This window comes from Mesocricetus auratus, unplaced genomic scaffold, assembly GCF_017639785.1.
Source record: "Mesocricetus auratus isolate SY011 unplaced genomic scaffold, BCM_Maur_2.0 Super-Scaffold_100021, whole genome shotgun sequence".
In the NCBI taxonomy this organism is placed as follows: Eukaryota; Metazoa; Chordata; class Mammalia; order Rodentia; family Cricetidae; genus Mesocricetus; species Mesocricetus auratus.
Window position 1 is genome coordinate 33,029,283 of NW_024429202.1, and position 12,381 is coordinate 33,041,663.

Here is a 12,381-nt window from a genome sequence, read left to right on the forward strand (position 1 = left end):
GCAGGGTCCCTCATCTCAAGCTCAGTGTGCATGTGTACCCCATAAGATACCCTGCCACCTCCGGCAAATCGTCCCTGGTCACCCGTTTTAAGCCTTGAAACCAAGAGTCATTCTCTCTTGCTAGCAGATAATAGAGCAGAACGTGATACGTGGTTGAGGATTAAGTCAGCTCACAGCGTAGTTCTGATCTAACAGATTCATGTATCTTTCACGATTCTGCTGTAATCTTTTGTCTTAAGAATCAAGTGACCCTCTTAATGGGGTTCACTCTTTTCTACATGGAATTCCTTCCTTGTTAGCCAAGGACCTGAAAGGTCTCATCTCCCAGCCTCTCCTTTAGCCTTCAGTGAAGTCCAAGCTCTTATTCTACTTCTGAGGGCCCACCATTCACCCAGCATTTCCTAAAAATGGCCCGATAGTAGACTTATTTTCACACTTTTACACAATGCATCTGCCCAGTTGGTTACAAGCCACTTAGAAGCAGACGCTAAGGTTTGCATTTGTTTTTAAATGTTTTTTTCCCTCTCTTAATTGCTCAATGCTTGAATGTTTGTGTACCCAGTTTCCTCTTGAATGCTTATTGTTTAAGGGGTTCTCTCCAGCACCAGGTCTCACACATACTTATGAAGTGAATATATGAAATGTAGACTATTTGTATTTCTAGAGGAAGGGATCTGGGATACGGAATATTAGTAGTCACCTCCACAAAAAAATGCTTCCAATTATCCTTCCTCTTACCAGTTCTCATACAGCATGGGAATGCAAGGCTGCCTTCGTACAATGCATGCTTTGTAACTGCTGCTGTCAGGGTGATTAATGGATAGTGGTTTGTGACCAGGAGCCTCCATGGTGACCCAGTGGTCAGCTGAGGCCACCTTGTCTCAGATATTTCTATCCCCACATGAGATTTTTTTTAAAAAGATGTCTTTGCAAAAGAACTAAGGTTGCATTATGGGCTTCTTCACATATGGAGTCCTGGAGGCTGTCGATAGTTAATTGCATCCATGTGGGAAGTCCAATTTGCCTGCCAATCCCTCATAGCTGGGGATGGGATGGCCATTGTAGGCCAGAGCTTTGGACCAAATGTGTTCCCTTTCTTGTGGCTGTCTGCCTTCTGCTTGGGCCTGCTGTAACCTCTCCTGACATCTGGGGCTGACAATCACTTTGGTGATCAAGCAGGGGCAACAATGGACTGTAGAGCCTACCCTTTCCCACATGGACTCATAGTAAGTAGCCAGACTAAAAAAAACAGGCCTTGTCTCTGCCCTAACACCTGCTGGTCACTCACCAATGATCACCAATGGCACAGGAGTTAGAAGGAAACTTCAGAGAGACCTTATATTCACAGAGTGGGATTAGTCAGGGGTAAAAAGCCTTCCTGGATAGTTGATAGACATGCAGTATTGGCAGGGCGACCCCACAGCAAGGTGTTTTCTTGGCAGAGGGTTCACATAGGAAGGTGCCTGTAGGTGTGAGGAAGGAGAATGGCATTCTGCCTGCGTTTCCCACTCCTAGGTAGAGCAGAGTCCTACAGGCAGGAGTGTATGGGGGTGGATATGGACCAGCTATGATGTGGCCCAGGGAAGGTGGCCCCTGTTGGTTGGCCTTAGTCAATGATCTATTTCTGCTTTGAAGATGCAGAATTGCATGAATCTTATGAATACTGGTATGATTTATGGTAGTTTTAAAACGAGAAGCTGAGAGATGGAATTAATTTTTCTGGTCACCAACTTAGAAGTGGCTGTGCTGGTTCTATGCCCAGGCTGTAGGCCAGAGCCTCTCACAGGAGCTAATAAAAGATTAGGCACATGCTTAAAACAAGAAGCTAATGTAGCTTTCAGGTCCGTCTCCCTCTGAGGTCATGTACTACTTATCCTCTCATTGGCAATATCCAATATCTTGTAAAAAAATCCAATAATCTTCCAGCACAAGCCCATGAAGTAATGTTGACTCAGAGATATAAAATGTTCATTTTATAAGTGGTATTGCTGCATTTGATATTTTCATCCCTCCTACCACACTAAGGCATAAGAAACAGAATTTAAAAAGTTAAGAAATTAAGAAATATTTTTAGAGACAATTGTGAAGTTATTTTAGGGAAATAATCATTTAAAAATTTCTGTTAAAAATCTTCATTCCTTTTCCTGTTTGGACATTTGCCTGCCTTCCAGTCTATAACATTTTATAAACCAATAATTACACATACTACTTAGAGTTTTATTCTCACAAAATACTATTGGGAAATCAAAGGAGACTAGGGCCCAATTTCAAGAAATAACTTCTGCTTTGGCTTCTGGTGGACCAATAAATAAGGTGTGATCCTGAGCATTAATGTACTTGATATTTAAACATGAAAGGCTCATTTGACTTTCAGAGTTTTTTGGTTTTGTTTCCCTAAGGATTAGCAAAATATATTAAGACGAGTCTAGAGAGTGATTACTTTTCAAAAACAGAAACAGACGGCTCACTCACTCTTTCTGAAAGAGGGTGTCAACAAAAATTAAGCCAATGTAGTCAGAACGAAGAATAATATCTTTGGGGATGAAGTCAATGTCCATGACATCTTACAAATCTACCTTAGGATTTTACAAAGTGGTGGCTGTGTTTATAACTTAAAGGCAAAGAGATCAGTCAGTGAGCCAAGTTTTAGACATGGGCTCTGACGGTGCTAGTGCCGGGGGAGGTATTGGATTAGATGGAAGGCTCAGCCAATCAGAGTTTTTGCTGTCCTTGCAGAATTCTTCTCCCACTACTCATGCCAGATGCCCCCTTCTGGTCTCCCAGGTAACTTGCACTTACTTGCACGCAACCCTTGCACTGACACACATTCACATACATACTTTAAAATGTTTAATGTAAGAAGGGACAGGGTACCATCTCAGTCTCTGGGTAGTGTGGGAGAAATGCCACCTTCTGTAGAGTAGAGGTGAGGAGAGGTCAGCCTTGCTTCAGGAATCTGTGGTTTGGCTCTGCGGGACAGTCAGTATGCATGGGGGAAGGGTATGTATGCAGCTCAGCTCATATTACAGATGTTTCTATTGAAAAAAAAAACACTGCAAGTTCTTTCTCATACCTGGAAAGATTAGCTACCTCTATCTGTGTATCATCTACGTTTGCATTTATATATAACTATATAAATGACTAGATGTGAGAAGGGGACTATTTTGGGAAATGGTATAGATTATTGGCAGAAGGGAAGGCAGAGGCAGGGGCGATGGGTAAATATAAGCAAAGCACAATGATATGAATAGAAGGACATTCCATAAAGGAATGCATTGCTTTGTATGCATGCAAAGTAAAAGCATTAAAGTCTAGCTGTTTTGCCTCTGAGACTACATTCCCAACATTATTCTGACTGCTACAGAGTAATGCTACCTCCATGTTGATCTTCTCAATGGCCAAGCAAAATCCCCTACCCAAAGGAGACAAAATTGAATCTCAATACCATTAGCCTTTTAAAAATAGACTTGACTAAACTATTAATCTTCCAAAAGTCACCTTTCTTTTGTAAGATTTGATGAATGATGAATACTGCAAACTGAAGCATGTATAGCAGCGGCCAATATGGTCCATACGTGTGTCTGAGCATGAAGTGATACGAGAAGTTCAGGAAATACCCACTTGCTGGGCGAAAAGATATTAATGTATCGTAATATTCAGTTTAGAATCACTGGTAATTCCCCTGAAGGTTATCAGTCTTTATATTTTAGAAATACGGTCAACTATAGGAGCCTGAGGAATCATATAGCAGGTCTCCAGGTACCCATCCTCCAGCTTTTCCAGTGAGAGTCTCCCAGGCTCTTTCCATCTATTTTTAACCACCCTCCTTGGTGAGATGTTTTAAAGCATTTGTTATCTGATCATCAACCAATGGATGTCGTCCTCCTAGTCAAAGTGTCCCCTTAAAGGTAAACTTCAGCATTACTACCAACTAAATTAATACTTTTCTATGATCATGAGAAATCCAGACCCAACTAATTGTCTTAACTTTTTGGCTCATATGGTGTATGCATGTGTATATACTCTCCTTTGTACATCTGTACATGGTGTGTATGTGTGCATCCATGTGTGTATACCAGAGGTCAATGTTGGATGTCTTCCTTGATCATTTCATTTTTGAAGATAAGGTCTCTCAGGGAATCTGGAGCTCACCAATTAGGCTAGACTGTCTGGCCAGTGACATCCAGGACCCTCCTGTCTCTGCCTTCTCAGCACAGGCATTGCAGATGTGGGCTTCCTCACGTGGGCTCTGCCGAGCTGAACTCAGGGTATATTTGTGCAGTAAACACTTTACTGACTGAGTCATTTCTCCAGGTCCCTCAAAAACTTCCATTTTTACAGTTTGCTTGCTGGAATAAGGATACAGATGAGCCCCCCCCCACACATTGGTATGTTTTACTGGTGTACACTTTAAGTGTCTTTTGAAGTAAGTATTTTCCCTTCTCCCTGCTTCCTAACACTGTTCATTTTTTCCCCCTTCTTGTTATTAATTTGCTGAAGACAATGGGCTACTTTTTTCCCTTTAAAATTCCAACTCCTAGGCTTGGCTGATTGACTCCTCCAGTGTCATTTAGCAGTGAACTGATACTAGATCTGAGAGTTGATTACATTCTGATGGTTAGTAACCTCCCAGGAGGTTTCTGCTTTTGACTTGGGAAATCTCCAGAAATGGCCACCTGGTGGCAGTGCTGGGCACAACATTCCCTTTTCTGGAGTCTGTGTTAGCAATGACTTTGCCTTTCTTTTCTTGGAGTTCTCAGCATTTTCCTGTCAAACACAGGGCTACTGCGAACGCAAAAGGACAGGCTTCCAGCCAGCCTGTGGGTGCTGATGTACAAGGTTCTTCCCCAGGGCTCTTCTCTACTCACTCAGTTATGTAGATCGGCATGTAGTGTTTGAGTGATTGCTGTCCTCCCAACAGCCCGGTTCCATTTCTTTGTGGAATTCACTACCCTACACACCTTTCTAACTAACTAGGTAAAAGACACTAGAGAGCTTGCTTTATTGTTATCCTGTGTGTGTGTGTGTGTGCGTGTGTGACTTGAGGTTTTCAATTTGTACTAACACAACCACCAGGTTTGCTTTCAGATAGCAAATAATTTGGTAGAGAGTCACAATAATAGCAACACACAGTATTTATTGCTGCCCTGCTATCCCCACATAACAGAACCATGATTATGAGCTTGGCTTTTGAAGTACTTCCAAGACACCAAGAAGTGCCCCCTCCTTTTTTTTCATGTGACTATGAGACAGTGCCTGGACCAGTTGACTTCACTTTCCCAAAATGGTCTCAATGGAGACCCAGTGCAGGAACCCAACTGCACAGGAAGTGTGGATCTGCATTCGGTCTCTGGCACCAAGTCGCCAAATCACACTTCAGTTTCTTTGTCTGTAGAATGCATGCAATTAGAACTTGACAGTGTGTCAAAGAATGAATGACTTGGTCAGGGTCCCTGTCGTACGGCTGCTAGGCAGTTGGAATGAATGCAGCAGCAAGGAACTCAGTGAAGTCAATTGGGTCTTTCTATCCATGAACATGTGGCAGTCAGGTTTTTAGAAGTCTGAATTGTAAACTGAATGAGAGACCTGACATCAGAACCATGGGATACAGCACAAGGGGGTTGTATTGTGGTAGACTGAGGAATTAATCCACAAACTCCGTACTCAGTATCTTCAATTTATGTTAGTTTAAATTAGGTTAAGAACTATTGGACTTAGTCTATTTTCTTCCTTGTAATTGACAATTAGACCTTCAGCCCAGGCAAGTAGCTGTCATTTAAACAAATTTCAAATTCTGCTCTTGAAACTCCATATCTTCCAAGTGTTTTCCTGACTGTATATGGTCACTGTTCATTACAGTATCTTCTCTGACAAGGTCTGTTAGCTGGTGACTCATTTTCCTGACAGTTTCTTAACAGAGTATATTATTTAGATTGTTTAAACTGTGTTTAGTGAACTTACTGACAAACGTACTTCAGTTCAGAGCCAGGTCACTGGGGATGAAAAAAAAGAGCAAAATGTAAAAGATTCTTACTCAACATCTGAAAATCACAGTTCTGGGCAGAGGTAGCCTTGTGCTCCTCTTATAAAAGTATGGGGTGGCAAGCCAGGGTAAGTTGTATGAAATCATTCAAAAACATCCTGAACTTAAAAAAAATCAATCATATGCTTCTCTCTGTCACATTTTGGGTCTGAACTAATTTATTTGATGATACATCAATGATGAGAAGAAAACAGGAATATTTAAGAAATTAATGATATGGTGCCATGGATCTTCTGCCAACCACTTACAAAAAGAAGCCAAAATATTAATGGTATAAAATATGTTTCTATACATTTGGAATCTTAATGAGAGTCTTCTGATGTGTTATGGGTCGGATGCCAAATCCATCTAGACTCCAATAGATTTCAGGTATGGAGGGAAACTGTGTGAGACATGGGTGAAGGCAAATAGAAAAGTTAATATTCAGAGGATTTTAGTCAAAACACATTCCTCAGAGGAAAAGGTAAAGACTTTAGGAATTACTCGGTTTGCGTCTGGGGAAATACAAAAGCTCAGATATTTTATAGTTTGCTGAGGAAAGCTGTGGCGTTTCTTCCACTGGGTCCCCGCTCCCTTATTTAGACTTTTGCTGGGTGATTCTCATTTCTACACTATAATTTCCAGCTTATCCTAAATATAGACTCTGGATCCAAGCCATCCTAATTAAACAGTGGAGTTCTTTCGTAGTGAGCTCTGATGCTTCCGAAATCAATTTCAAGATTTACGCGGCGGGCACGCGACCATCCTCTTTGCCATTCCCTTTATCTGTTCATCTTCAAATGGTCAATTTCAACTAATATTTTAATGTCACATTTGCACACTTTTTTGGGGGGAGATCTGGCTGCTTGCATTTTCTATATTAAATACGTGTTTATGCTATGTAATTATAAATTTCACTCTGTTCTGCGGAGATTTGCTTCCATCTTCAAACTTTTCCCACCCTGAAGTAGACATCCATCCCTTTCAGCAGGAAGTTAAGTCTTTGTATTATAAATGAAGAAAGTGAGATAAAATGGTTTTTGCCTAGGGCTACTCAGAGAAACACGCATCCCATCCTTTTGTTGTGGCACAGAATTCATGTCTTTTCTTGACACACAGCTGTTTGAGATAATGGGATTTTCACTAAGGGAATAGAAGGTGAGACTCAAACACCAGAAATTCCAGCACTCACCAACTACAGGAGGAAGGTGGAGGCTGGGGTGCAGTATCTTGCCTTTGGGTGCTGGCTCAAGAGCCTGCGTTCCTTTGCGCCTTTCCCAGAGCTGGCTCAGGTCCCTGGAGAAGACATCCTGCCTGATAGTTCAGGTTCTGAGCATGCGCTCAGAGTCCTCCAGCTGCCGCTTACCTCAGAGAGCACTAGGCAGCTCTCTTTGGACTCTGGTGATTAGACACAGGAGTTTGCTCTGAATACAGCTGGGGACAGGGAAGAAGGAAGAGATCCAAATTCTATAGGAAGGCTGCAAACCATTTTCTCCGTAACCCAAAGTCCTGTGTCTGTTGCAGGTGGCATTCGAGAGGACTTTTAAATAGACTCAGATTTTCCCTTTGACTTGACTTGCAGAATATAGTTTTACTTTCTCTCTTTCTCTGATGTAAGGTGGTGAGCTCTGTGGCTGTCTTTTTAAATTGCCTTTGAAAGGCCATGGTTTCTGAAGCAGCCCTTGCTTGCCCTGGGGCTTATGAGGTCAAGGAACAAAACTCAGACACACAGTGAGCTAGAGCTGTCCTCAAAGCATTTGTGGTCCCAGGCCACGCATTAGAATATCACTTCAGGGATTCTGAAATAGTTAATACTGGGAAACCATCTTCCCACTGGCTAAATCAATTTCTTCAGGATGGGCTAAGTGCATGGGTGAGTTCTTAAAGTTCCCCTAGTGATTTGAACTTGCAGTCGGGTCTGTAGACGAGCATGCTCATGGAAAACCTTGATGGTTTCAGAGGCCCAGGTGAGAGCTATGCTCTCCAGCTGAGTTGCTGAAGTCTAGAATTAATTTTAGAATGCTTTACTAAAAACAAAATATTTCCACCTAAAACAGCAACCTGGAAGGGTGGAAACAACAGGCAGGATGAGATGAAAGACTTAAGCAGCTCTTAACTGTTCAATAGTAGAGCCACTCCGTTCTAAAAGAACCCCCCATCTACAGGCGTGGGTGTTGCCTGTGTGAGTTTAATGAAGAAATAACATAAAGAAATAACATAAAAGAAAACTATGGTTTGAGAAAATAGAGACAAAAAGGGTGTGGATCTAGATGGGAATGGAGGTAGTTGAGGGACTGGCAGGCGTAGGGGAGAGAAAACCACAGTCTTGGTTTTCTCCTTCCTTCAATAAAAGGGAACGAAAGAATAGCTTTTAAAAGACAAGAAATGAAAGCGGAAGTCACGGCTAATGTGTTACAACTTTCGTTTTACAGTTAGTCCGGCGCCATGAAAATATGCTTTGTTGTAACTACAAGACATGCTTTGATCCTACCATCCAGTTAACACCGTGAGTATTGCTGAAGAATTGGACCATTGTTCACCTTATCATCACTACAAAATGTTTGTGCTGAGCCTGGTAGTAAAGGTCTGCAGTGCAGGGTGTTGTTGGCAGAAGGATGCAAATCCAAGGAAGGTCTTCCGATTAGAGTGAACTCAAGGCCAGCCTTCGGAATTTAGAGATACCTATCTCAATGTAAAAACCTAAAAGGAGGGGTGGAGCGGGCTGGCTCAGTGGAAGGGCTCTTGTGGAGCTCCTGTGATGGTGAGGGGTTCAATCTCCAGAAAAAAAAAATAGAGAAAATATTTTAACTGTTTTCATGGGCATTGTGAAGCAGTGGCTCTCAAACTTGCAAAACTGCAAAGAATCACCTAGAACTTGACAAGACTCAAATTGTTGGGTCCCATCCCTGGAGTTTATGAGCAGGTAACACACAAGAATGTAGCAGGTTTTCCTGGACTGCCAGCCCCCCAAATCATGACACAGAGACTTATTATTAATTATGAAAGCTCTGCCTTAGCTTAGCCTTGTTTCTACATAGCTCTTATAACTTAAATTAACTCATTTCTATTAATCTGTGTGCTGCCTTGGGACTCGTGGCTTTTGCCTTTCCTTCTGCATGTCTCTCCTGCACCTATATTCATCACCTCTTCTCTCTCTCTCCGGAAGTCCCACCTAAGTTCTTCCTGCCTAGATATTGGCCATTCAGCTCTTTATTAAATCAATCAGAAGGCTCCTTGGCAAATCTTTACCTTGTACAGAAAGATTATTTCACAACACAAGAATGTGTGTTTCTCAGAATTTGCCAGTGATGCCCAAACCTTTGGTGCTGGAGCACTGGGCTAAAGCATGAGAATTAACTGTCTTTCATCCATGTTCTATATTCTAGGGTACATGCATTGCCTCAGTGTTCTAAAAAGGAGCCTGAAAGAGAAGCTCACGCTTAAAGACTTCACTGAGGTATAAAATCAATGAAATGGAAGCCCATGTAGGGAGTGCAGTGTGAGCAGGGCATCAGTGCACACAGACTGGAGTGTCTTGGAGCTGGGGAGATAATCCTTGCTCCATATACACTCAGATGTTTCCTGAAAAAAAGGCAAAGGAATTTGTCTCCTGGCTCTTCCCAGTCTACCATCTCCAATTCACCCACCAGGCTCAAGATCAGGTTTGGTCACCTGTACTTTTATTCATGGAGGGGTCAGTCCCCACGAACACGGTCCTGCTCACAGGCAGATGTGGGCACAATACACAAGCGAGGTGGCAGATGGGCTTCCAAGGATTCTGAAAAGAACTGACCATTAGCCGGATGAGTCTAGCAAGAAAGAAGAGTGAGGGTCCCAAAGCAGAGCGGTACCTTCTACGTCATCCCATTATCTGCTGTGAATGGCAGGCATTAAAATGTTCCATGTCTTCTCTATTTCTGTCCCCTTGTCCTATTGTGCTTGAGTGGCATGCAGTCTGTCACATGTGGCTCAAAGAAACACATGGGTAACTACCATTGTTGAAGTGGAGGATCAAGAGCCACAGACCCAGATGCCATGCGTGTCAAAGTGCCACAGAAGCTCCTGGAGGATTTGCCAAGTTTCTCTCTGTCCTCTCTTTCTCAACACCAGAGGATCACATGGTCAGATTGTTGGCAGGCTGCTCATTGGGTAGCACAAGTTGAGACTCTGCTTGACCATGTTTTAGGCTTGTTACCTTATCTTTTCATTTATCATAAAAACATTAAAATAATGCTATATAAAATGGAATACCAGTTTGACAAACACTCAAGCAATTCAAAAGCACTCTTCACAAAGAGCTATGTAATAGTTTCCAAATACAGGAAGTCTAAGACAAGGGAGTCTTAGTGTCCCAACCCCTCAAGGTTGTTATCTTCTTATTTGCATATCACAAGCTCCAAGATTTCTCTTTCTTAACGTTAATTGAAGCAAGCCCATGGAAGGTCAGCACAGTCTTTGCAGTCAGAAACACTTGTGATACAAATTTTGCTTCTGCTATATGATAGCAAACATGACCTTAGTCTCTGGGAAGCTCAGGCTTTTCATGTTTAAAACCAAGGATAAAAGAACTAGCTTGCAAAACACCTTTAATAGGGATGAACATAGGAGATGCCACAGAATAAACATATGGCATCTATTAGTTGCTCACAAATGGTAGTTTCCGTCCTTCTGTATCATCTATTACTAATGCCTCAGTGATGAGATACTGCTGTGGTCTGATTGAGAAAGGTTCACTGTAGATTCACCGGCTTGACCACTTGGTCACAGTCAGGGCTGCTCTTTGGGAAGTTAGGGAAATTTAGGAGGTGGAACCTTGCTGGGGGGTGGGAGGATGAGTCATTATGGGAAGGGCTAGAGATATCATGGTTGGGCTCCACACACTATTTGCATTTCACTTTCTGACTCTGGATGTAAGCTGACCTTCCAGCTTCTTCCTCCTGCCACCAAGCCTTCTCTGCCTGCTGCCATGACTTCCCCTCCAACGTAGACCAGATCCCACCAGAACTATGTACCCCAAATAAGCTTGTTCTCCCTTAAATTGCTTTTGTCTGGAAATTTTGTTGTAACAATGAGAAAGAATCTGTATTGTGACTTGAGATGACGAAAGGGAATTAAGAAGTCCAAAATGTTGATATCCTTAGCTACAGTTTGGGCTTTGTTCCCGTAAGGACATCTGGACTAAAGACTTGGGTCCTAGTCTACAGTATTCATGGAGGAAGTGGAATCTTTAGGGGTGGGCTTAGTGAGGGGCACCACCATTGGGGTGCTGGCCTTGAAGTGCATATTGGATTCAATCCCCTTCTGTCTGCTTCTGGCCATCTGAGGTGTGAAGCTTCTGTCTAACACTCTTTCTGCTAAGCCACATCATTGGGCCTAAAACAGGACCAAAAAATGTGAAAGGAAGCATCCATCTGAGATGAGAATGTAAATAAATGCTGCTTTTGAGTTGACTGCCTCAGGCATCTTTATTAATCCATTGACTCTGCCATCATTTTTTTTCTCCACAGAAAAAATGAGAACTCATAAAGAAGATAATGGAACCAGGAAGATCCATGGTGCTGCTCTTGGCAAACTTGGCACTGGGCAGGGCAGACTATCCTCCAGGATCTGATAAATGAAGAAAGGTGCTATGAGCAACTTGCGATTTGAGTTGAGACCCTTTAGGGCTAGAAGAGAAGAGAAATCCTTTGTGAAAATGGCACTTCAAGTGCCCAGAGTCTCTGGGTACCTCAGAAGCCAAACAGCAAACATCTACAAGGACCTGGATTTCTCTCTTCATGCAATTTTGTAAAATCAATACAAAGAGGATTAATCTATGTGGCTGAAACAATCAGTATATCATGTCTCCTGAGCATGAAGCCAAAGAAACAAGTGAGACTATTTAGGGGTTCCAAATATTGGGGTTGTCATGACAGGGAACTTGTAATAAATAAAACGTTAAGACTTAGGAGGTGGTGGCTTTTAGAAGACTAAGAGTCAGCAGGGAGCAATAAAAATAATTAACTCCAGATCACAGAATGGGACGGTAAAAGGTAAGGAAAATTATAAAGGAGATTATGTAGTGGCACTTATGCCACCAAGTTTGGAATATGGAACTGGAACTTGATAAAAAGGGGAAGAGTAAATGAAAGAGAAATAAATTGGACTGATTCATATTGACAGCTTTATATGGATTAAAAAAACATTCAAGCAGCTGGAGAGATGGATCAGTGGTTAAGAGGGTTTGGTGCTCTTTCAGAGGACCTGAGTTCAGTTCCCAGCACCCACCACAGGCATCCAAACTATGTGGTAGTGACATGAGCCTAGGGGCCACTGAGATCTCATCGCCACATGTTGATCACTCCGTGATTTAGAGTGAC

General features: G+C 42.3%; 1 long non-coding RNA gene across 1 annotated transcript; it reads left to right on the top strand.

The window, feature by feature from the left end:
* Positions 1-8,429: 8,429 nt before the first annotated feature.
* LOC121133353 lies at positions 8,430-11,969 on the top strand. Its single transcript, XR_005870201.1, has 2 exons — positions 8,430-8,528; positions 11,530-11,969. It is a non-coding gene; the product is annotated as an uncharacterized LOC121133353 (long non-coding RNA).
* The last annotated feature ends 412 nt before the right edge of the window (positions 11,970-12,381 follow it).